The sequence below is a fragment of the Marmota flaviventris genome, chromosome 16 (assembly GCF_047511675.1).
Source record: "Marmota flaviventris isolate mMarFla1 chromosome 16, mMarFla1.hap1, whole genome shotgun sequence".
In the NCBI taxonomy this organism is placed as follows: Eukaryota; Metazoa; Chordata; class Mammalia; order Rodentia; family Sciuridae; genus Marmota; species Marmota flaviventris.
The window spans coordinates 31,869,485-31,893,440 of NC_092513.1; positions in this window are offsets into that span (position 1 = coordinate 31,869,485).

Below are 23,956 nucleotides of genomic sequence, written 5' to 3' on the forward strand. Positions count from 1 at the left end.
AATCTATAGACCAAGATTCCCCATCAATATGGATTCAAAAATCTTAAACTGTTTTTTAAAAATGAAGGCAGCAACATAAAAAAAGATTTATGCCTCACGATCAAAGATAATTTATACTAGCAATGCAAATTGGTTCAATATCTGGAAATGATTTAATGTAATACATCATATTAATAGAATATAGACTAAAATTACATGATCACCTACATAGATTCAGTGAAAAAAAAACATTTGACAAAGCGATAAAACTTCTTAATAAGAAAGGCATAAGATAAGAAAGGCATAGGAAATAAAGGCAATTTCTGAATATGATGAAGTATATACATAAAAATAACTAACATGAAAATTAACAAAAGTCTGAATGTTTTCCTCCAGTAAAAGGAAAGAGGCAAACTGTTCACTTTTACCACTTCTATTCAACATTACACTAGAGGTTCTAACCAGTGAAGTCTGGAGACCAAAAGAAACAAAAAAGACATTCATTTCAAAAAATAAGATGCAGGGCTGGAGTTGTGGCTCAGCAGTAGAGCACTCACCTAGCACATGCAAGGCCCTGAGTTTGATCCTCAGCACCACATAAAAATAAATAAATATTTTTTTAAAAAATCAGAAAATAAGATGCAAAACTATATTCACAGATAATATAATCCTGTGTGATGAGAACTTCAGGGAATACACAAAAATAGTATACCACCTAAAAAGAAGACCAACTATTAGACTTGATAGAAAAGCTCAGCAAGGAAGTATAATACATGGTATAACAAGTACATTTGTATATTCAATAATGGGCCACCTGAAAAAAAAAGAAGAAAAACTTCCATTCTTGATAGAAGCAAACAGAATAAGAGGTTTAGGAGCAAATTTTAAGAAAGTGCAAGAATTTTATACTGATAACTATATTGTTTATTAAAATTAAAGTCTATATGTATGGAGAAACATTCCGAGTTCAGAATCAGAAGACTTACTATCATCTACCATTAAGATGGTGAGTTATTCCATAGAGTCAAGTGATTCTTATAAAAATCTCATCAAGCTTCTTTTTTTAAAAAAATAATTAACAGATTTATTTTAAAATTTACATGTAAATTTAAAGAACTCAGAATATAAAACAGTGCTGTAGAAAATAAGTATGATGGACTTTATTAATTTTTCTATTTTTTAAACTTGTTGACTGTAAAACAATGAAGATTGATAGGGAACAGACAGATATAAGCAGTGGGAACATGAAATTAAGGGAATGATTCTGTAAACGGGGCCCACTGGGTCAATCCCCACATGTTTTCACTTTTAAAAAACAATTGACTTCCTTAACAAGACTCCTAAAACACAAGAAGTAAAATCAATAATCAATAAATGGGCTGGATTCAAATTAAAAAGCTTCTTCTCAGCAAAGGAAACAACCAATAATGTGAAGAGAGAGCCTACAGATTGGGAGAAAATCTTTACCACATGCACCTCTGATAAAACATTAATCTCCAGGACATATAAAGAAGTCAAAAAAACTTAACACCAAAAGAACAAAAAGCCCAATCTATAAATGGGCTAAGCAACTGAACAGACACTTTACAGAAGAAGAAATACAATTTACCAATAAAATATGAAAAGGTGTTCAACAATTAGCAATTAGAGAAATGCAAATCAAAACTACACTAGGATTTCACCTCACTCCTGTCAGAATGGAATCATCAAGAATACAAGCAACAATAAATGTTGGAGAAGATGTGGGGAAAAAAGTACACTCATATATTGTTGGTGGGACTGCACATTGGTGAAACCACTATGGAAAGCAGTATGGACATTCCTCAGAACACTTGGAATGGAACCACCATTTGACCCAGCTATCCCACTCCTCAATTTATACCCAAAGGACTTAAAATTAGCATACTATAGTAATGCAACCATGTCAATGTTTATAGCACTCAATTCATAATAGCTAAGCTATGGAACCAAATTAGGTGTCCTTCAATAGATGAATGCATAAAGAAAATGTGGCACGTATATTCAATGGAATATTACTAACTTTTAAAGAAGAATGAAATTATGGTATTTGCCAGTAAATGGATGGAGCTAGAGAATATCATGCTAAGTGAAATAAGCCAGTCCCACAAAACCAAAAGCTGAATGTTTTCTCTAATATGTGGATGTTAATTCACAATAAAGCAGGGAGGACTAGAAAAGAATAGCATTACCTTGGATTAGGTAGAGAGAAGTGAAGGGAGGGAATGGGAGAGGATGTAGAGATAGGAAAGATAGTAGAACAAAACAGACATTATTACTTTATGTATATGTGTGACTGCATGACAGTGTGATTCTACAACATGTACACTCAAAAACAAAAAAAAAAAAATGAGACACTATATCCCATCTATGTATGATACATCAAAGTGCAAAATGCATTCTACTGTCATGTATAACTAATTAAAACAAATATAAACAAATAAAAAAAAAAAAAAAGAAATTTACTTGCAATCCTGCCTGGCTTAAGTCAACAGTATGTTACAGTCATCTGCAAACTATGGTTAGCATGGACCAAAGTGACCTAGAGTGGTCAGGCACAAGGAAGACTTGAAAATGTGATGTCATTCTGCTGTCAGTCAAAAGTCAAGAGGTGAATCTGGGCTGCACTATCTGGAAACTTCCCTGGAAGCCCCAATAATACTGGAAGGCAAGGAAGGCATGCTGATTCCTCTCTGAGGGGATCAACTATCACCCTTGAGAGTGTCCCCCTCTCCCCTTCTCTATTCCTTCTAGTAAACTCACATGTTACTCTGAGCAATATTTTTGATATCTTTCTGTTCTGATCTCCAGAATGGGGAGGGTGGGGGCATTTGCACTGCCTCAGTTTTGCAGAAGTCCTCTGCCTGAAAATAAAGACAGTGTGGTATTGGCATACAGAAAGGCATGGAGATTTGAGGCAAGATATGTGTCCTTGTACTTCTATTTGTTTATATTTTTAATTGATTTTTGACATAGTCATCAAGCCATTTTGATGAATAGTTACTATAACAAGTTTATTAGGACAACTGAACACCTAAATATATTTTTTTTAAAAAAAGAACTCAACAATTAATTTTCAACATATGCATAAAAATATGAAAGGTATTTTTGAAGGCAAAGATGAACATTGAATGTCTCAGAAGAATACACAGGGAAAAATTCTAAAGGAACTGACTTGGCAAAGATTTTTTTATTCTAACACCTAAAGCGAAATCCATTAAAAATAAATTAAATTTCATCAATATTAAAACTGCACATCAAAAGACTTCAGGTAATTGAAAGTTAAGTCAGATTGAAAAAAAAAATATTTACGAATGATAAATCCAGTAAATAATCATGTCCAGAATTTAAATTTGTGTAGAAAATTGAATAGATAATTCACAAAGAATGATACAAAAAGGTCAATAAGCCCATGAAAAACTGTCCAACATTATTAGTCATTAAAAAAATGCAAATTAAAACTGAGGTTCTATTTCACTACCACTAGATTTGTTATACTGTAAAAGATAGGCAACAATAAGTACTGGTGGATATATGGAGACAGTGTAACCTTCAGACATACCTGATATTAAGGAATATTAAAATAGTAAGGCAACTTTGGGGAAAAAAATGGGCTTTGTTCAAATGTTACATAATTAAAACCATCAATTTCACTCCTAGGTAACTCTCAAAGGAAATGAAAACATACATTTACAAAAAATCTTGTACTTAGGTATTTGCAGCAGTAGCACTACTAATAGCCACTAACTGGAACCAATCCCATCAACTGGTGAATAGATAAAAGAAAAATGTGATATATGTATATGATAGAATGCTAGTCAGCCATGAAAGTAAGCAATGCTGAAACTTGCTACAATGTGATGAACTTCAAAAACATGCTAAATCTGAAATGGGCAAACAATCTCTAAAGGGTCATATAGTAAGTAGCATCTTTAGGTTTTGCAGTCCAGAAACTGCAACAGTTGCAACTGTTCTGTTGTATCTCTTCATCTCTTTTCTGGTAAAAGGAAAGTAGACAGATGTCAAGTCCATTAAGGGTTGTGGCTGTAGCCAATACAATTTTATTCATAAGGATGGCAGTTAGGCAGGATTTAGCCTTTGAGTTGAAGTTTGCTGATGTCTGTGTCAACTAAAAGAAGTCAGACACCAAGGATACTTCCTATATGATCCATAGTATGAGATGTCCAGAGGTGAATCTGGGAACAGGAGCTTACAGTGAGAGTCATACTCACATACAATAGATGTATTGAAAGTGATAAAAATGTTATAAACTGTATAACCAATGTGATTCTGCAACCTGTACACTTGGAAAAATAAGAAATTATAGCCCATCTGATTCAATTGTATGATATGTCAAGATCATTGTATTGTCATGAGCAACTAATAAAAAAAAAGTAAAAAAAAATAAAATTAAAAAAAAATGTTATAAACTCAGATTTTGCCAGGAGGTACACAAAACTTCCTTAAAAAGTTTTCGTTGTAAATTTGAATTGATCAATTTTATTGTACACAAATTAGATCTTAAAATAATGTTAAAAATACCTAAAGTAAATATGAAAAATTTGCTTTTGTTAAAATATGAGTAAAAATATATAGTTTTAGTATCTTTTGGTATACTCGTGTATGTTATTAAAATACTATAAAATTAAAATGTGAAAAGATAATTATGCTAGGTTCTGATCTTTCATTTTGAATTCAAGCAAAATAAGAATAAGAAGTTACATTACTCATTCAGGATTACATAACTAATTAATGCAGACTCTACACTCAGATTCAGGCCTCCTTGTGTTCATTTCTTTCACACTGAATTTCATTGCTTTATTTATATGGTGGGAGATGTGGAGGCAACAAAGAACATTACTTTCAGTTCTCTATTTCATGTCTCAATTTGTTCATGTTGATCTGATCCATAATAAGCCAGCTCAGAGAAACAATAAACTTCTAGGAGGTTAAAGAAATAAATCCAAACATTAGATATCAAAATGCTGTGATTTGGGATCATTTTTAGATCTAATAACTCTCTGAAATGTTATAATGTTGAATGTTGAAAATGTTAGAAGATCCTTCCAAAAGGGCTCAGTTGTTTTTCTTCCCTCCCACCCCTTGGGGTGGTTATCTTCCTTCAAACACATAATGACAGCTCAGGTACCAATTTAATGAATCAGTTTCACAAGGGTTAATTTCCTTTTTTAAGCACATATGATCTTCAGGTATATAGAAATTATTTTTAGAAAATTTATAAATCGGCTAGGAAATGTTAATGTGTTTTTTCTGTATGTGTGATTGTTTCATCTTTTAAATACCACCACCACAATCACCCTAGAAAAGAAGAGTACTTTAATTCATCCCTGTTTGCACATGGTTTTAAATTTTAGAATTATTTAAATGTTAGAAATATGCCAGACAGAACATTTAAAAGTTGATGGAAAGTTCAGTACCCAGGGTGGTTATTTATTATTATTCATATTGATTGCATCCCATTTATATGGTTGCCTTTGACATTTCTTTAAATTGGGAAAAGTCATTAGCGTGATTTCTTTCTGTGTTGATTTATATAGCTTGTTGCTTTGCTTGGTTCTAGGATACTGACTTCATTTCTCAGGAAGGATACCACAGACCATTAAGTTTAGCAATGTGTATCCAAAAAGTTTTGTGCCCAAAACATTTTTTTCCTATTTTGTAAAAGGTCTGTTTACAAAATTTTCATGTCTTTCTAAAAGGAAAGCATAAGGGTAAGCAAAAACATGAATCACTTTTTGTAGAACTCAGCAATTATTTCTCTGACTGTACTGGAGCCATGCAAAGGGAATGAGATTTGGGGCATATTTGGAGTTATTTCCCATTCTATACTTTCTACTCCTCTCTACTAGAAAACTACAAAACATAGTGAAACAAAACAAAAACATTAAAATCAAATAGATGCAAATCATAGGAATGAGTGTGGGTGGTCAAGAGGAGGTATTTTACATTTTGTAAAAGAGACCTAAGCTTCTTCAGTGGCAAGCCGAGTTAATTGGAATAAAATGCTGCTATCCCTACTATTCTATTAGGTTGGATTTGAAGTTAATACTGGAGGAGATTGGGTCAGAATGTACTACAAAGACAGTCAAATTTCATCCAAGTTGTTTATTTTCACCTCTCTCTTTAAACTGTGTACGTACATGTATATAAAATAGCCAACTGCATGAGATTTTACATTGGTTTTAAATTGCTCTTACTTGCTAAGGGTACTTATTAGCCTGGATAGCTATATCTATGTGATTTAGCCCTCTGTCCTAGCAATACATTCATTATTAAAGCTAGAGGGCATTGTTTTGACTCTTATACCCAGAATGGGCACAGGGACTTTGGCTTCTTTTTATATGGTAAACAAGTTTTAAAATATCACAGTGTTTTTTTTTTGTTGTTGTTGTTGTTGTTTTTGAAGTAAAAAGCAAACACATACACACACATACAAAAAAATATATTTTGTTCTTTTCTGAATTTTAATTATGTATAGCAAAGGGAAAAAGGTCTTGAATTCTGAACAGTATAGGAAGTCATTTCCTGGGTGATTTTTAAGATTTTTCTACAAGTTAAAGATTTTTCTCTCCCTTCAAGATGATGTTTAAGTTTGACAGGAGATAAAGCTCTGGATAAACCTAGTGGAAAGATGGTAAAGAGAATGGTCCTAGGCATGTAAATGCCAACAGCTAGTGTCTCATGACATTTGTCTCCTTAGCTCTTTTGCATCAAAAATGTTCTATTCAATTTAATTATCTCTGTTTTTTTGTTTGTTTGTTTGTTTTGTTTTGTTTTGGTACCAGGAATTGAACCCAGGGGCATTTAACCACAGAACCACATTCACAGTTCCAGTTTATTTATTTATTTATTTATTTATTTATTTATTTTTCTTTTGAGGCTGGGTCTCACTAAATTGCTCAGGGTCCTGCTAAATTGCAGAGGTTGGCATGTGTCACCTAGCAGCCTTATCTGTTTTTTTTTTTTTTTTTTTTTTTCAAACAGTGTCAATTCTAATACTAACTTTTACAGAGTTGTTCATTCTATTGGAGGAATTCTTTGAAGACTTGTAAGTACATTAATTCATTAAATTCTCCCAGTCATTCTAATGTATAGATATTCCAGAGGCTTCTGGACTTATGATGGGGTTATATTCCAATAAATCCATTGAAGGCTGAAAACATCATGAGTTGAAACTCCGTTTGACACACCTCCCCTACCAAACGTTGTAACTGAGCAGCATAGAATTCCTTGTTTATATTTGTAATCTGTAGCTGATTGAGAAATGTGGCTCACTACCTCTCCCCAGCATTGCAAGCATCTTAGCCTGGGATAAGATGGAAATTTAAAATCTGCAGTACTGCTTCTACTGAATGCACATGGCTTTCATACCATCATAAAGTAAAAAAATCAAAAATTGGGAGGCTCTCATACCATCATAAAGTCAAAAAATCATAAATTGGGAACTGTCTGTATTTTATTCTAAGTTTATAGTTGGGCAAGTTGAAGTATAAATGACTTACCTAAGGTCATCCTAATCTTAAGCAGTTTTTTTTTTTTTTCAATTTAACTTACCTTTAAATTATTTGAGACTTCCTTATGATAGGGAATATTTGAAAGAAATATATCATTACTCTAAAGGCAACATCCAAAGGGGAATTCTAAATGTGTTTAGAACATTATAAGACTTTTGGAGGATGCAAAAATTATCTCAGGTTCACTTTTTTTTTTTTTTTTTTTTAAGAATACAACACTCCCATAGATGCATAAGGCATCTTTTTAAAACATTAGTTGCATCCATTTTGTCATCCCTCTGATGCTTTTCTGGGAAACCATCCTTGATCTGACATTCTTCACCTTCCAACCTCACACACATGCACATCCCCCTCCCCCCACACACACTATCTCTCTTTTTCTAACTGCCACCCATTTCTCAGTGGGTGCCAAAGGATGTGAGTACTTATGTCCGAATCTCACGTACACTCATTTGCTCTGGACTTTTTAAAAGAATCCCACCTCGACTCAATCAGAAGACGGTTACCCTGTAATTTGTCACTGAACCGAAAGCCCATGAGGACCATGAGCGGGACTTTTCTAACTCAGGTCTGAAGGCTGCCCTGCCCCTGTCATGCACATCAGCAGGGCAGACCATCAGCATGTACAATCCAGATTCTTTGACCCCTGGCTAATCAGAGAAGACGCCTGGCTAATGAGAGCAGATTAATGCAGTTCTGAAGATAAGCCTGCATGGACACTGAGCTTTCCACACTGGTCAACAAAACAATAAAACTCTTTCACGGGTGGTAGGGTCAGTACTTACTGTTGACCGCTGTAGACCTCAGCTTCCAGCCCAAACCCATCATATTATATAAATGCTATTATTCATTATAAAACTGCCCTGCCCATCTACAAAGCAGCCCTGCAGTATTTGACTCTGTGACCTATTCTTAAAGTGACTCTTAGGGGTTGACCCCATGCTGAGTATAGAGAAAAATTTTTTTCTCTTTATTTGTTAAACTTATTTCAGTCATTAACCTCTTTCATAACCCTTTGATCTCCCCCTACCACTGGTTTCAGCATGAGAGACAGAAATAATTGACCTGTTGTCCAGAAATATCCTAATAGGAAACCCCACAGTGAAGCCTTTTTGGATGCAATTTCCCTAGTTGGGAATTACCTATCTCAATCAAATTCTTCCCTTAAAGTCCTTTTCATTAAGGGCAAATTCAAGTATCCCAAACTGCCCAGTTACTTAGCAAGTCATTCCACATTTTCCTATGATGAGGGAAATTATCACACATTTGGGAGTTTGGGTCAAATTATCTGCTCTTATCTGAGATTTTTCACTTAGTGTCTGTAACAAAAAGGAGAAACAATAATTTAAAAATATCACTAAACAATGTTGAAATTACTGGCTGAGGATGAGTGACCCAAGAAAGAAAAATGTACTGAAGTCAGAGAGGGTAGGGCCCATATCCACCTGCTATTGCATCAATGGCAGGAGATTAGGGCACTGGGGTCAACTGCTAGGTACCAGATCTTCTCACCTTAGACTGAAAGACATGCAAGGATCCTTTCAAACTATATAGACAGGGCATTTGACCAAAAGCACAATATCTTATTAAAAATTTGTGACAGTTGTCTATATTCTGTAAGTGAAGAGTGGGAAGAACATTCTATTTTCACTACTAGTTCTTGAAAAATATTTGCAGGATGAAAACATGTGAATCTTTCCAGAAAGTTTGAATCACTCTTGATTTCAGTGAGTTAATTTTGTTAATTCGGAAGATGCATTAGAACCATTGCTGCTCACGGTATGGAGCCCAGAGCAAGAGTATCAGCCTCCCCAGGTACGTTGTTAGACATGCCTATTCTCAGGTCCACACCTAGTGGATTAAAGCAGAGACTTTGAGGATGCTTATTTGCCACTATATCTTGGAGTTCATTTTGCTACTGCAAAACCACTGGGTGTCATTTCCTTGTGATATCTCTGTCTATTCTTCAGCTACCTTAAAAATAACTCCCTGCTGGCCTGCCATTGATAAAGGCTATAGATATTTTTTCTTACCCAATCAAAATGTCCAGATTCTTGGGACTACTGGAAGAATCATGATTAGAAAATAAAGGTTATTTGATTTGGTGTGTGTGGATATGGATGTGGTAGTGTATAAATGTGTAGTATGCTCCTGTGTTTGTAGTCAGGGTAACAATAAAGAATGTATTATGATGAACATATTGCATATAATTAGTAATCACTGACTCTGTTTCCTTGTAAGTTTAACACTCAACCAATTTAGATTTTTAAATTTTTCCCCCACTTACCTGTTTCTCAAGTTAGCCTTGATAATGACCAGGTATTAGGCTCACAAAGATCCTTCTCACTTTCTCTGGGGTTCTGCAAACCATCTGGCATCACTGAACTAGGAAGCCAGAGCCTCATGACTACCTTTAAGGGCACCTCAGAGAGAACACTGTACTTGAACTGTTTGTAGGCCATGAAATAGTCCCATTCTTCTTGATTCAGGATAGGTTTTATGAGACCGTTTCCATTCAGATTGTTGATTGATAATGCCATTAAAGAACTCAGGAAATTAGATGTCTAAGAAGCTTAGAGTGTAACTTGGAGATTTTTATAATATCCATAATTGAAAGATTGTTAACCTTGGTTTGATAAGAAGGACAAACCAGCCATTCAACACTTGAAAAATTCATCTGTCTATCCAAAAATATTAAGTATACATAAGCTTGGTTTAAAAAAGAAAAATGAAATTAAAACCCAAAACAAACTAAGAAAACATCAATTAAAGAGATACTCTGCTTAGTTCTCTCTCATGTTATTTCTGCTTCTCACTTTTTATGTTGTATTCCAAGACATGTGTGTCTGCTGAGGAAGCCTAGATTTCTAGTTTTCCCTCCTCTCACTACAGTGCATGGTCAGTCTCCCTCCATTCCCAACTCCTGTGATAAATTTTGTGTCTTACCTACATCTTTCATTTTCCTTCTCCCCAGCTTGCTTTCTGCTAGGTGGATTAATTCTTCTTCTCCATCGTTCAGCAGCTGTTTTATTAAACATTAATGAAGTAGTTTTTCCAGATGTATTAATTCTTCCTTTGATAGGGCTTATAGAACCTTACTTTCCATGGGTATTTTCTTCAGTGATAGGGTCACCTGGAGAATAAAATCTGAGCATTGCAACAGTAACTACTGCCAGAAGCTTATTTTAGACAGGGTGGTCTGAGAAGACCTCCTCCATTATGTAAGATGACATTTGAGCTGAGAACTGAGCATTGAGAAGGAGGCAGACACCTGGAGATCCTGGGAATAAAACTCCAGGGAGAAGAAACAATATGGTCAAAACTGCTGAGGAAGGGAAAACTAATCATGCTCAAAGAAAAGCAAAGAAGTCTGCAAGGGGATTGGATAATAGTGAGTAGGTAGGAGTGGAGAGGGGTAAGAGATAAAGTTCCAGGATACAGACCGCGGTGACTAGATTGGTTTTTATTCTGAGTGCTTGGGGAAACTTCTGGGGAGTTTTAAGCACTGACATCATTTGACTTAAAGGATCACTTGGGTTACTGATGGAGGATGGCAAAGAGATAACAGAGGGAAAAGTGAGAGCTGTTAAGAGCAGGATGAGAAAATGCAGGCAAGGCACAATAATGGCATGGCTGGTTTAATGGCACTGGAAATGGAAGTGTCCAGATTCAGCATGTATATTTTGGAGACAGGATTTCTAGACCTTGTTGATGGATTCATTGCACTACAATAAAAAGGAGTGAGTTACATCCCAGTGGAATTAGGCATTTAAGGAAGACTCTTTAAACCTGAACTGCCTTAACTCAGATGAATGCATTGCTAATGGTGCAGTTCTATTTAGGGGCATATTAGGGCAGGTGTCCTTTATAATTCCTCAAATAACATTCATAGGTGGATCCAGTGCACTCTTTAATACTCAGCAAGTCACTTAGCCAAATCCAGCCTTTCCCTCATCTGCATAGCAAACAAAGGCTAATTATGCCTGCTGGATTGACTGCAATTTACTGTGAAATAAATAACAAAAAGCCAAATTACAAAAAAATACAGGGATAGATAACTTTAACAAGAGAAGAATAAAAAAATAAATGTTTGTTTTTTTGTTTTTTTGTTTTTTCATTTGTTTCTTTGTTGATGAATTCCTATAAGGCCTTATATCAGTCCTTGACCACTGCTATCTGTCCACAACCGATGAACTGGATTCATTTGGGAGGCAGCTTGCCCAGGAAAGAAGCAAATCCTGTTAACTTCAGTTGACCTTCCTATCACTTTCAAAACAACCACAATAACAACAGCAGTCACAGTGGCCACAGCTATAAAATCCCCTGGCCTGACTCTCCCTCCCTTTTATTTTACTCCCCTCCTATGGCAGTGAACACAAAGGACAAATCTGTCATTAACTATTTGCAAATGATCAGTTACTCACGCAGCTGTTTGCTCACCCCATCACCATGCCAAGCACAGCTGCTCAGATGCGCCAGCCCAGTTTGGCTGGGTCACTCCCCACCCACGCCCAACTGTCCCAAACTGCCTCAGGAAGAACAGGGCAGCCTGAACCCCAAAGCTGGCAGTGTATAAGGTGTGGTTTTGCACTCCCAAAGGATCCCCACATTTCCATTTCCCCAGGCCTTCTTGGATCACACAGGGAGACTACCTCCCGTGGCTGCTGTTGGTCTGCGGATGAAGGGGTGATAACCATGCAGAGATTCCTGGCCAAATCCTAAGAAAGCAGCCCAACTGCTGCCTGCCTGGGTACTCTGATCGCATTTTTTCAAAGCAAGCAGCTTTGTGCTTTCACTTATTAATTTTCGCCAGCTTCTAAAGGTCAACGACCTGGCAAGCCGAGATTCACAAATAACAGGTGCAGAGACTCCACCGTCTGCCTCCATGGGACATCGCTCTGTCACTTTTATTTACTGAATCAATCCACCAGTGTCCAGCAGGAGAACAACAGCTAAATGGCCATTAATTGTGGACTGATGTGCAGATGAAACAAATCTCCAAAGGGACTGTAAACCTTTGTTCCTTCCCCCCCTCCTGCTCTTGCTATGGGATTAGCAGTAAATCATTCAGTAACACATCTCCTCATTATAAATTTACCATTAGGGTCGTCCCAGGTGAGCTAACACTAACCTCTCTCCATCTCTCCTCTCCCATTCCTCCCTCCCTCCTTCCTTCCCCTTTTTTCTTTCTTTTTCTTAATCTTTTTCATCTTCCCTTTCACAGTCCCTTTATTTTTCCCTCCCTCACATATTTACGTTCATTACCAAACACACTGGCCTTTCATTATAGTTACTTTGTGTCCCAAGGAGCACCCATGGTACCATCTCCTTCACCCTTCTCTCTTCTCTCCCCTGTGTATATAAATAGGTGCAGAGTATGGAAATAGCTGGGATTCCTGGGGAGGAAAAGCAAAAGACAGAATTTCTCTTCAAAAGAAGTACTTCCTCTCCTCCCATTTTTTTTTTTTTTTTGGTCATTATTCTTCAGAAAAAGCTCTTTAACTCCTCGGAGTCCAAAAGGAGCTTAATTAAAGCATAAAAGGGAATTTGAAAGTTAAGTGTTAGACAAAGAAGAAATACAATGGATTTAAGCTCTGTCAAAGAGTCCAGGGAATGCACTGTGAGATCTTTGTAACATCTCTAGGATATGCACAACGCTGACTTGGCCCCTTTGGGCCAGTTATTGGAGCAATTTGATTTGGGGGGCATTAGGGAGGCAACCCCCCAGCTCCACAATGAATCCACAAACTGGTCTCCACAAGGAGTCCAGGTCCATATGGATTTCAATATATTTTACAATTTTGCATTAAGCGGAATCTTTTTTCATATACCCTTTAAAAATAATGTATCTTTAATGTTAATTGGTCATCTGCACCTTAACATAAAGACTGTTTTTTTTTTTTTTGTGGTTGTGGAAGGATTCAGAAAAAGGGAGAGTATCAATTAAATGAATCAACTGGATGGTTGAGAATGATGTAGTCATGGAAAGTCCCAGAAAGTTCCTTAAAAGAGAAATGGTAAATTAAAGGAGGGAGGGAAAGCAGAAGGGGCAAATGGGGCAAATTTTCCATGTTTCATACCAGGGCTAAGAAAGAGTCTGGTTGTAATTTCCAATAAACTGAGTCTGCAGAGTTGGGGGAAGGAATTGCAAATCACACTTGCTCAGTGAAATAATTACAGGTGGACAGAAGTCCGTCCCCAGTGACTTATTCATGACACTTGCTTGTAGATGCATAGCTCAGTATGTTGTGTGGGACACAGGAGGCAGCAAAACTAACTTGCAAAAGTGCTGTAAAATATTGATGGCTAGGTATATTCACAGTTGAGACTTCCTGGTTATTCAAAATTCCAGGGTAACTGAAAAATAACCAGATTTTAAAAATTCATATTGAAAATGTATATTTAATGTTGTTTCCCTGATGTTTATAAAATATTGTGGAGAGGAAACATAGCGTAGTTTTAAGAATATAGTCGCTAAATCTAGACAGCCCAGGGTGTATATCCACCTCTTCCATGTGTTAGTGGTGAGATCCTGAATATCTTGAGCTTTCATTAATTTATTCAATAAATACTGAGCATATGGTTTCTAGAGCTATAACAGTGAACAAAAATTGAAATTGACTCTGCCTTCATCTGACCAAGGGCCTAAAGGTAAAATCCTGACTATAGGAAGTGCTGAGAGGTAAATGAGAAGATGCAATAGGATTATTGGGATTGACATACTGGAGACAGTTAGATGGTGGCAAATCTGGACTGTGGGGTATAATTGGGTCCCGGGTATACATGATTTTGATTCCTTCACCCTCTGGGTGACTAGATGAGGCCTAGGCTTATAGAATACCCAAAGATGTGTCCACTGTGAGCAATGTCCTCATTTTACTCCAGCATACTTTTTAAAACCATGGTGTGAAAATTTTGTAATGAGTTAAGGAAGAATTAAGGTCAAGGGGAAACATTTGAAACAAGGGCATAAGTTCAAGGGCATCCTTGAACTTTTGGCAGTCTCTTAACCATTGGGCATTATGGGAGGTCAACTATGTGCTAATACCAGCTCAGCTGCAGCATAATACTGTGCATTTTAGTAAACCAGATAACACCCATGATCTTGCTTTTCTCACCTCTAAAATCAGAAATTTTGAATTCATTTTTTCTAAATTGTTTCTAGCTTTATGATTCTGATTATCAAAGTTAATGGTAGAGAGACAAAGAGGCAAAGGATTGAGCTCAGTGATGTGCTGTCACATATCATGGAATTTACTTGATTTTTGTGTTTCTTATTTTTGTTTCCTAAATGCATACTGACATATAAAACATGGTGCTATTTAACTTGATAAAACAACTGTGAACTAGAATCCTGTACTGACAAAACGTTATTAATGACAACAAATAGTAAGGTTTCAGTAAGATATTTATCCATACAATTTCTCAAATTTCTTAATATATAAACACAGAAAAATTCCAAATACAGAGAACTTCCTTTTTGTTTTTAAAAAGATCTCTTGAGTAAAGCCAATCACAAAATGATAGACAGACAAAGAAGCTGGGAACAAACAGTCACAGTTCAAGGACAATCCCAGCCTGGTTTCCATGAAAACCAGCCAGGCCTTTGAACTTCGCATGTGTGGAGTGGAGCTGGGCTCTGATCAGGGATGAGTTATGTTTGATCCCTAGTTGGAGATCTATGAAGCTGAATATATTTTGAGTATACATAATTATAGGAAACCCTAGGCTTGAAGAAACAATTAGGAATTTTCAAAAATCAAATGTAGCCAAGAGAGAATACATTGACAAAGCCTTATGTCAATTAGATGATCATTCTGAAATGAAGACATCTCACTTACTAACTTATATTAAAAGGCCTCTCAACGTCCTTGGTGATAGCAAAATTTTACTTTCATGTTACAGAAGGAACAAAAAAGTCATGTCAGCATCCTCAATGAAAACAACAACAACAACAACAAAAGATTTATCCCTCATCTTGCTTCATAATAGAAGCAGCTATGTGTAACTGTAAAATTTCCTGGATTATTGAGAAAACTAGCAATTTATATGCTAGTTCATTTGTCAAACAAAATTGCTGATTTCTTATCAAATCATATGCCATGCCCAGCACTATATACTGACAGATAACATATACTGAGTATATGGTTTCTAGAGCTATAGCAGTGAACAGAAATTAATACTGACTCTGCCTTCATCTGACCAACCGTCTGAAGTAAAATCCTGATTATATATAGGAAATACTAAAAGGTACATGAGACTATACAACAGTATTATTGGGTTTGATCTACTGAAGATGGTTAGGTGGTGAGAAATAGATTTCCATGTTTTAGGAAATAATGTACCTTTAATATTAATCGATCATCTACACCTTAACATAAAGAAGAAATTAGAAATCTGCCCATATAAGATCATATACAATGGAACCCTAGCCTGCTCACCAAAAACAGACAAAACTGAGAAGCAATGTCAAAGGCAAGACCTAAAGAAAAAAATCCACCAGCAATGCCTGAGATCCTAGGAAAAGTTTCTAATTTCTTAAAAATTGAGAAGCTAATCAGTCTTGAACTTTTGTCTTCAAGAATACCACCTGAGATGCAAGCTTTACCACGTTTTTGACAGTGATAACTTTACTCACAGTACTTCATTAGCAGTCTCCTGGGCATCTCCACATGTATTTCAACCTCACCACCATTAAGGGACTGGACATGAATATTCTTTAAACCTTTGATCATTTCAAGAGGATAAGATGAGATAGGAGGAGACTTTCATGCTGGAAATTCTATGTCATTGTGCAGTGTAATACATAACACACCTACCATCTTCACAGGAAAAAGCCCTGTTGTCTTTTAAAAATTCAGCCCTAAGGGTCTCTCCTATGATATGTGACCTAGAAGACAGATAACTAGGGGGATTCTTTGAGTGAAGGAATCCTGGGTTTTATTGCTTTAGGATGTAACCACCTCCAGAGTTTGGAAAGGAGTTGCTATTTAATTAGATTAAACCAGGAATGTACTTTTTTTTTTTCTAACAAAAGAAAACCCTGGGGCTCAGGGGGAGCTCTAGGTGTCTATACCTTGCCTAGAAGGTAGGATTTCCTTGTTTGAAAGGACTGGACCATTTATTGGGATGTGGGCTTTCCTAGTCAGACTTGTTTTATTCATTCTTATAAGTAACTTTTCAGTTTCCAGGAGATAATGAGCACCAAGGCTACTTATCAATGAACTTCACTGATGTAGTTTGACTCAAGAGTAAAGGGTCTCTAGATTGCTTAATAGAACAACTTTGATAAAAGCAGGACAGGCAAAAAAAAAAAAGACTACTTGTTTTTATAAATTTTAGGGGTTCACAAGAGGATTTTGATTTGAAAAGCATCTTTGATTATCCTGTACTGGAGAGGAAAAGGATGTGCAGATTTAAGATGTATAGGGGCAATAGATGAGAATAAAACATAAAAGGTTTGGTTGAGGCCAGCCAAGTTAAGGGGGTGGCAATGTCCTTAGCAGACCACTGAGACCCATTCACAGTTTTAGACAGATCCACATGTTCCAGCCTTCATTTTCATAACAATGATAAAAATTTGAGATAAAATCCAATCTGAGCACACTTCCGTATTTTCAGTATGAACGAGATATTTATTCTGATTGAATTTCATCCTAACTCAGACAACCTGAAGGAAACACAGATTATAGCAAATATAGTTGAATGGCAACCACTGTAGAGTGTTAGATGTAATCCCTATTTCCAAGATCAGTGCAGCTCCTAATCCTGTGCAAAGTATTCAACACTGTGTTTTCACCTTGAATCCACTTCCATGCTATTCAAGATCAGGTAACTTCACTTACCTGCTTCAACCTCAGCAACCTTTCCTGTCCCCTACTTTATCTGCTAGTCCTTTCCAGATGCAATCTTTGCTGTTATTTTCACTCACATGTACTTTCAAACTTTCTTGACTTTCCATGTATTGTTCCCTTTGCTCTGAAATATTTTTCCCTCTTCTGTTTGCTGTGACCTCCAACACATCTTTAAGATACAGTTCAAACACTATTTCTTTTTGAGGGAACAGTCAGGACTCTCAAGTAGATTTAAAATATCCAGTTCCACATGGACTCATTTGTGCCCCCATTTTAGTACTTGATTTACTTAGCAAATATTTGTTGAGCTACTATTGTGCACTAGGTACAGTGTACTACTGGCACTTAGGATATACTATTGAGAACACACAATATTGCAGTTAATTTATTTTCATATAGGACTGCCCCACTAGACTGTGGGTAGCTTGATAATAGGCTCTGCCTTAATCATCTATATCCCAAGGAGCTAGCATGGTTTCTGTGATTTAATAATGTGCTCAGTTGTTACCTTATTTATGAATTGATTTAAAGGTGTGTGTTCGTGGGCCCCTGATTCTGAAAACAGTAACACCATCTGCATTCCTTGGTATCAAATGACTCTTCTCTTATGGTCTTGTGTTTCAGAGAGTTTGACAATTAGTCATTCATTTATCTGATCACTTTTGAGCACATAATCCACACCTTTATATTATTCTCTCCTTTCCATATAGCACCTAGACCATTTTCTTAAAAGTCAAGCATTGGGAACTTAACCTCACCCCTGACCCTGTAACATCCCTAGTTAAATGAAGTAACCAAGGATTAAAAAGAACATTTTAAGATCTCATATTTCCATTAAGAACCAATTTATCACATCCTAAGTCATTCATAATTCTTGTTGAACTAATTGGGGTTCATACAACTGGGAGATTTTAGATTAGAAGAGATTTTACAGGTTCCCTGGTCTTACAACCTTTTATTTCATCTCTGATAAAGCTTTCAGGCCCTACATGAATGCTTCCTATGGGGGAGTCCACGCTGTTTCTCAAGACAGTTTAAACCAGGTTTATTGTTTTACAGTTGTTTTTAGTTGCTATTGTTCTTATATTGATTGAAAATCTTTCCTCTTATAACATCCTGGTGCTTAAAAATCATTAAAGTAAGTAGTAATTAACATGTAACAAATGACAAAATCTTTTAGGAAAATAAAATCTCTTGTCTTGGACCAAGGTTGTTGAGGCAAACTTTAAAGTCGATGTGCCAGTGTCCAGGCTGTGCTCTTACGCTTTTTTGGCTTCTGTGTGGCCTGGGGTAAAAGGGGGGCTAATGGTCCTTAACGCAATTAGGGAGTCTCTTGGCAAGGTTCTGCTCTGTTGCACACTAGACGCTCCAACCCATGCCCTCTGGGTAATTAACTTGCCTGTTGGATTTTGGCCATTGACACATTTTACTTTCCTCCTTGGTGTCAGTTAATCAACACTTACAGAGAGCCTGCTGCGACAGAACTCTGTTCTAGGCTCAGTGGAAACATTAGTCAACAGCGGCCATGACATTAACACACAGCTCTTTTTTTTTTTTTTTTTTTTTTCCGGGGACTGGTTTTAAAGAGAAAGGAAGAAGAATGGAGAATGCTGCATTCAACTTCTCATTCTTAGTCTTCTTTCATGAGCCTTATGGAGAACCCAACTGAGGACAATGACATCTCTCTTCTGGAGATCTCTGGAGCTTAGCTTACCAATATTTTGGTGAGATATTCTTCAAGATAGGACTCAATTATGCTTTTCCATTGTACACAAGCATATGCAAATGCATGTTCTAGCTCTATAGAGAAAATGCTAGATGTCTGAACATATTTGTTTCAGATACTGAATTTGTCACTCAGCAGGGATCTCATATGGCTATGTTAGAGTCCTGGGGCCCAAAATCATGCATCTATGGTATGTCTACAAATGAGCTTCCTGCTTTAACCTTTATCCAAATGCATGTATCACCATTTCTGCGACCTGTTCAAATGCATTTCAATGCTGAATTTTTAAGAATATAGAAAGCCAGGACATTCATCAGATAATAAATATTGCACAATATAAGCAGCACAAAACCATGACATATAGGAGGTGAACACAGGCTCCTGGTCTTTCCAGTCATTGTCTTCATCAGTGACTAGTTTTTGTCTTATTGTGGCTTTATCTTTGTGCTATCTGCCTAAAACTCAGAACAACAATAACCAAACTTTGTGTGGGTTTATCTATTTACAGTTGTGAGACTATGTTGGAAAAAATCAAAACCATAGCTGCCAAGATTTTTCAAAACATAAATAATCTATCCAGGTGAGGTAACTTTAGGATCACTATAGTCCTCATTGACCAGGAAGTGGCCTATTACCACTACTTACTAGTTGAATATAAATATAGGTTTTTAAATTTTAAAAAGTATGTAAAGAAAAAAAAAAAGTTATGTTTAAATTTAGTGACCAAATGGATCAACTATCAAAGCTTTGGTTGATAAATTTTTGTTTTTTTCTGTGTGTCATTATTTCTGAGACTTGTCAGTGGCTCTGGGGAGAGAAACACTGTGCTTCTATGAGAGAGAGAGAGAGAGAGAGAAAGAGAAAGAGAGAGAGGGCGACAGAGGCAGTTATAAGGCTTTTGAGTTCAGTGAACGTGTCTTGAGAGCCTCATGGAACAGGGGTGAAATCCTAGCTTAAACCTGTGGGGAATAATTTGTTGTTAGCAGCGCCTGGCAGAGGCGTGTGCAGCGGCTGCACGGTTTTGTTTAGAGAACAAATGGGGGAAAAAGGACTTTAAAAAGGTAGGTTTGAAGGCAGGAGGGGGTGGGGAGAGAGTGACAGAGCCTTCGAATGAGGTTGGGGATTTAGGAAGGAGATTTAATAGACTGAATAGCAGGTCACAGTTAAAGAAGTAGAAACCAGAGCACAAGACATCAGTAAGAATGCACTGCGTTAGCACCAGTTGCCGACCGAGAGCAAGCTCAGATTAAGTAGTTTGTTATTTCTCTGGCTGCTCCCACCTCTAATAATGTGTTTTCCCTCATGAACTGAGTATTTTGAAAATCCATATTAATCATGGAGACCAGTGTTTGTGCTTATCCCATGGGCGCCTATTGTGGAAGCTGCCTAATTTGCCCAGGGCTCCTGCTTCCAGTGGGGTGGATGTGGCCTCAGAAGGCCACTGTCCCTGACCTGACAGTGAAAGTCCAGCTCTTCCTGGGATGGTACCTGCTGTTTTTGCTGGGCTGAGGTCCCTGCCTTTAGCTCTTTAGAGTAAGAATGACTTTTCATCCCCAAGAAAGGGGAATATAAAAGCTGTAAATGTTTTGAATAATTGTTCTATTCTAAATGGTTAGAATGGCCACCATTCTAACTTTGCCTTTCCCCCATCTCAATGCTTCCCTTTCCTTTAGTACCTCAAGTTATTAAAAGACTGGGCAAATGGAAAAGGTGGAAACCCATAGACACCACTGGCCCCCCAAGGACACATCTCCATTATGCAATCAAGGTCAAGAATTTTCCTCCAGGCTGTACCAGCTTGGTGGCTGGCTCCTGTGTATTCAGCTTTCCCTCATTGTGAGGAAATACCCAAGAAAATCTACTCATGAAGAGAAAGATTTATTTTGGCTAATGGTTTCATAGGTTTCAGGCAATGGTTATTTAGCATCATCATTTTGGGCCTGTAGCGAGGAATAACATCATGGCAGGGAGCATGTGGTAGACCAGAGCCTATTAAATCAATGGTGGTTGGAAGGAAAAATAAAAAGAGTGGGCAGAGTTTCAATATCCTCTTCAAGCTATGGCCCAATAATCTAGCTTCCTTCCACCTTCCAGTGTCCCTGCTTCTTAAAGTTTCCACCACCTCCCAATAGGGCCTTTGGCTGACAACCCAGGTGCAACTTGGCCTTTGCAGCGCATTTAAGATCCAAACCATAATAGCTTCTTAGATTGATTCTATAAGGGAATTATTTTAGCCCAATCTGGGAGTTTCTTACTTTCCATCTAGTATATGGGATAAAAGGTGCTGAAAAATGAGGGAAAAACAGGACCAAGACAAAGATCCCTTTTGGGTCCTTTTACCTCCCATTTTATCTCTTCCTACTGTGGAACATTTAGACAGCTGTTGCCTTCAAGTACACCTATTTATTGCTAAAGGACTACACAGAAAGGTTTACCAGAACAGGATCTAGGTTCATGATGGTCCTCTTATTAGGGTCATTAAACATCAGGAATCTTCTTGGGAGAATAGCATGGCTTCTGAGTTTATATGATTTGAATGAGGCTCCATCACTGACTACTTATGAAACTCAAACAAATTGCTAAACCTCTCAGTTCCTTAGTTCTCTAACCTATAAAATGGATTGTTGTAGAGAATTAATGAGGTTATATAAGGGCAACCTAGACTAGACATGGAATTGTGAGTAGCTGCATGTATGTTACATATTGTTACTAATAATAATGGCAATGTTGTATCATGGGGTTCCATGAATGGTAAGAGGCATTTTGGTTGCTTATTTTATGTAAATAATATCATATGGCATATGCACTTATCATTGGGTTTACTTATTAGTAAGAAAGAGGCAGAGATAATATCTGAACCTAGGTTACCAGACCCTGGACTCTACCTATAATGCAAGTATTTCAGCTACAGAGAAGGAAAATCACAGGGTTCAAATTTTTGTCATGATGTCAGATGACAGAAAAAAAATGTAGATAACTAAAATTCTAGATAGTTGGTAGTATCTCTTTCTTCTTATTTAATTCCTTTTATTATTTACTTTTTCTGAGTATTATATAAAATCCTGTATTTAATTTTATCCTTAAAATAACCCTAAAAGCACCATTGCTTGGTATTATCATTTGATATAACAGCTAAGGATTAATTTTTTAAAAATTGCTATGTTAGTATTTGATAAAGTCAGAATCTGCAGCCATGTTCATAGCCCAAATTCTTACCAAAGTGTCTGTGGCAAAATATTCTGAACACTGTGTGACTGAAAGCATCAAATATTATTTGATATTATATTTGGGATTGTTGATGATTAAAAAAACACAGAAATTCTTGAGCAATGACATTCAGTAAGACAATTTGTGAAATTTAGATGCTAATTTAAAAGGATACTATTAGCCATTTGAATGCAAAGCCTGTTTCCCAATCTTCTAGAGCACAATTATCATCATTAAAGTCATTAATAATAACCCAATAAACATTACCCTATACACAGTTTTCAATAGTTCCATGCACAATATCTAATGATCCTACACCACTTATATTTGAGACATTAGTATCATTGTTATTTGAGATATAAGGAAACTTAGACAAAGAACTAGGTTTAAGCTAATAAAGATGTGACCTACATCTCTTGAAGATGACTTTATTCTCTTCATATTTATTCTGGTCCACCTCTAAGAAATATACCAGAAAAATTAAGTAAGTAAATAAAAAGCATATCTCTCCCATTCAGTAACTTCCAAATAGTGGCTGAGAGTTACAATGTGTGTAGATTGATGTGAAAACCAAAACATGTAGCAGAAAAAAAAAATTAAATCTAATTACTTTCATTTTTATTTCAGTGATTTAGTTTGGCAATTATACTTTGTGTGATATTCAGGCAGAGATCTGTTGCAGAAATCAATAGATATGATGGGCATGTTCTCTGATATGAAAGTCCATGTGAACAATAGATACAGGTACAAATCCCAGTGACACAGTGCTTTAAGTGAGGTGTAAACCAGGGCTAAGAAATCACCTGGGATTACAAATGAATCCTGTCTCAGAAATCTAGAGAGACTGCAAGGAGGAGAAGGTATACATCTGAGACTTTGAGAGATTAGTCTGTCACACACCAGGCAGAAAGGGGATGTTAAGAAAGAGTGGCACTTCAGTACTATGTGAAGGAAAGCCCTGTGTGTATGATGATTATTTAGATTGTCTTTCTTGTTAAGAAACGATCCCATAATACCTGTGTCTGTAACCACATGACCAAAGTGGATCCTATTCTGTTATTCCAGGTAAAATTATTGGGGAAGACATAGGCACGACTATCAAGAGAATTCCCATCTATGTATTCCCGACTCACCATTATTTAACCATGTGGTCTTAGGGAGTCATTTTACTTCTTGTCACCTTATTTTTGTCATTTAATAAAAGGAAGGAAGGAAGGATGGAAGGAAGGGAGGGAAAGAAAAGAAAAGAAAAAAGAATGAGTTGGCTTAAGTTCTCAAAAATCTTTTATTATCAGTGCATAATTCACCAAACAATGAGAGAAGCATTTTTCCCCCACCAGATTCTGTGAGTGAACATATGATCATTCAGCCCAGGTGTTTATGTAATTGTGATTAATTGAACAAATACTGAATGCTCAGTGGCCTTCAAAGCTCATCCTGCCACCTGTGTGGTAGGCTGCCCTGCTAATAGTGGTTGAAGAAACCACCCACCCACTGACCCACTTCCATTGCCTTAGGTATTTCAGACATGAAATTTTATGAAACTTTAATAGGCCAATACATTTTTCAGAATAGAGAGGATATATGTACACACACATGCATATGTAAAAATTTACAAATTAAATTCTGTCTTCTAA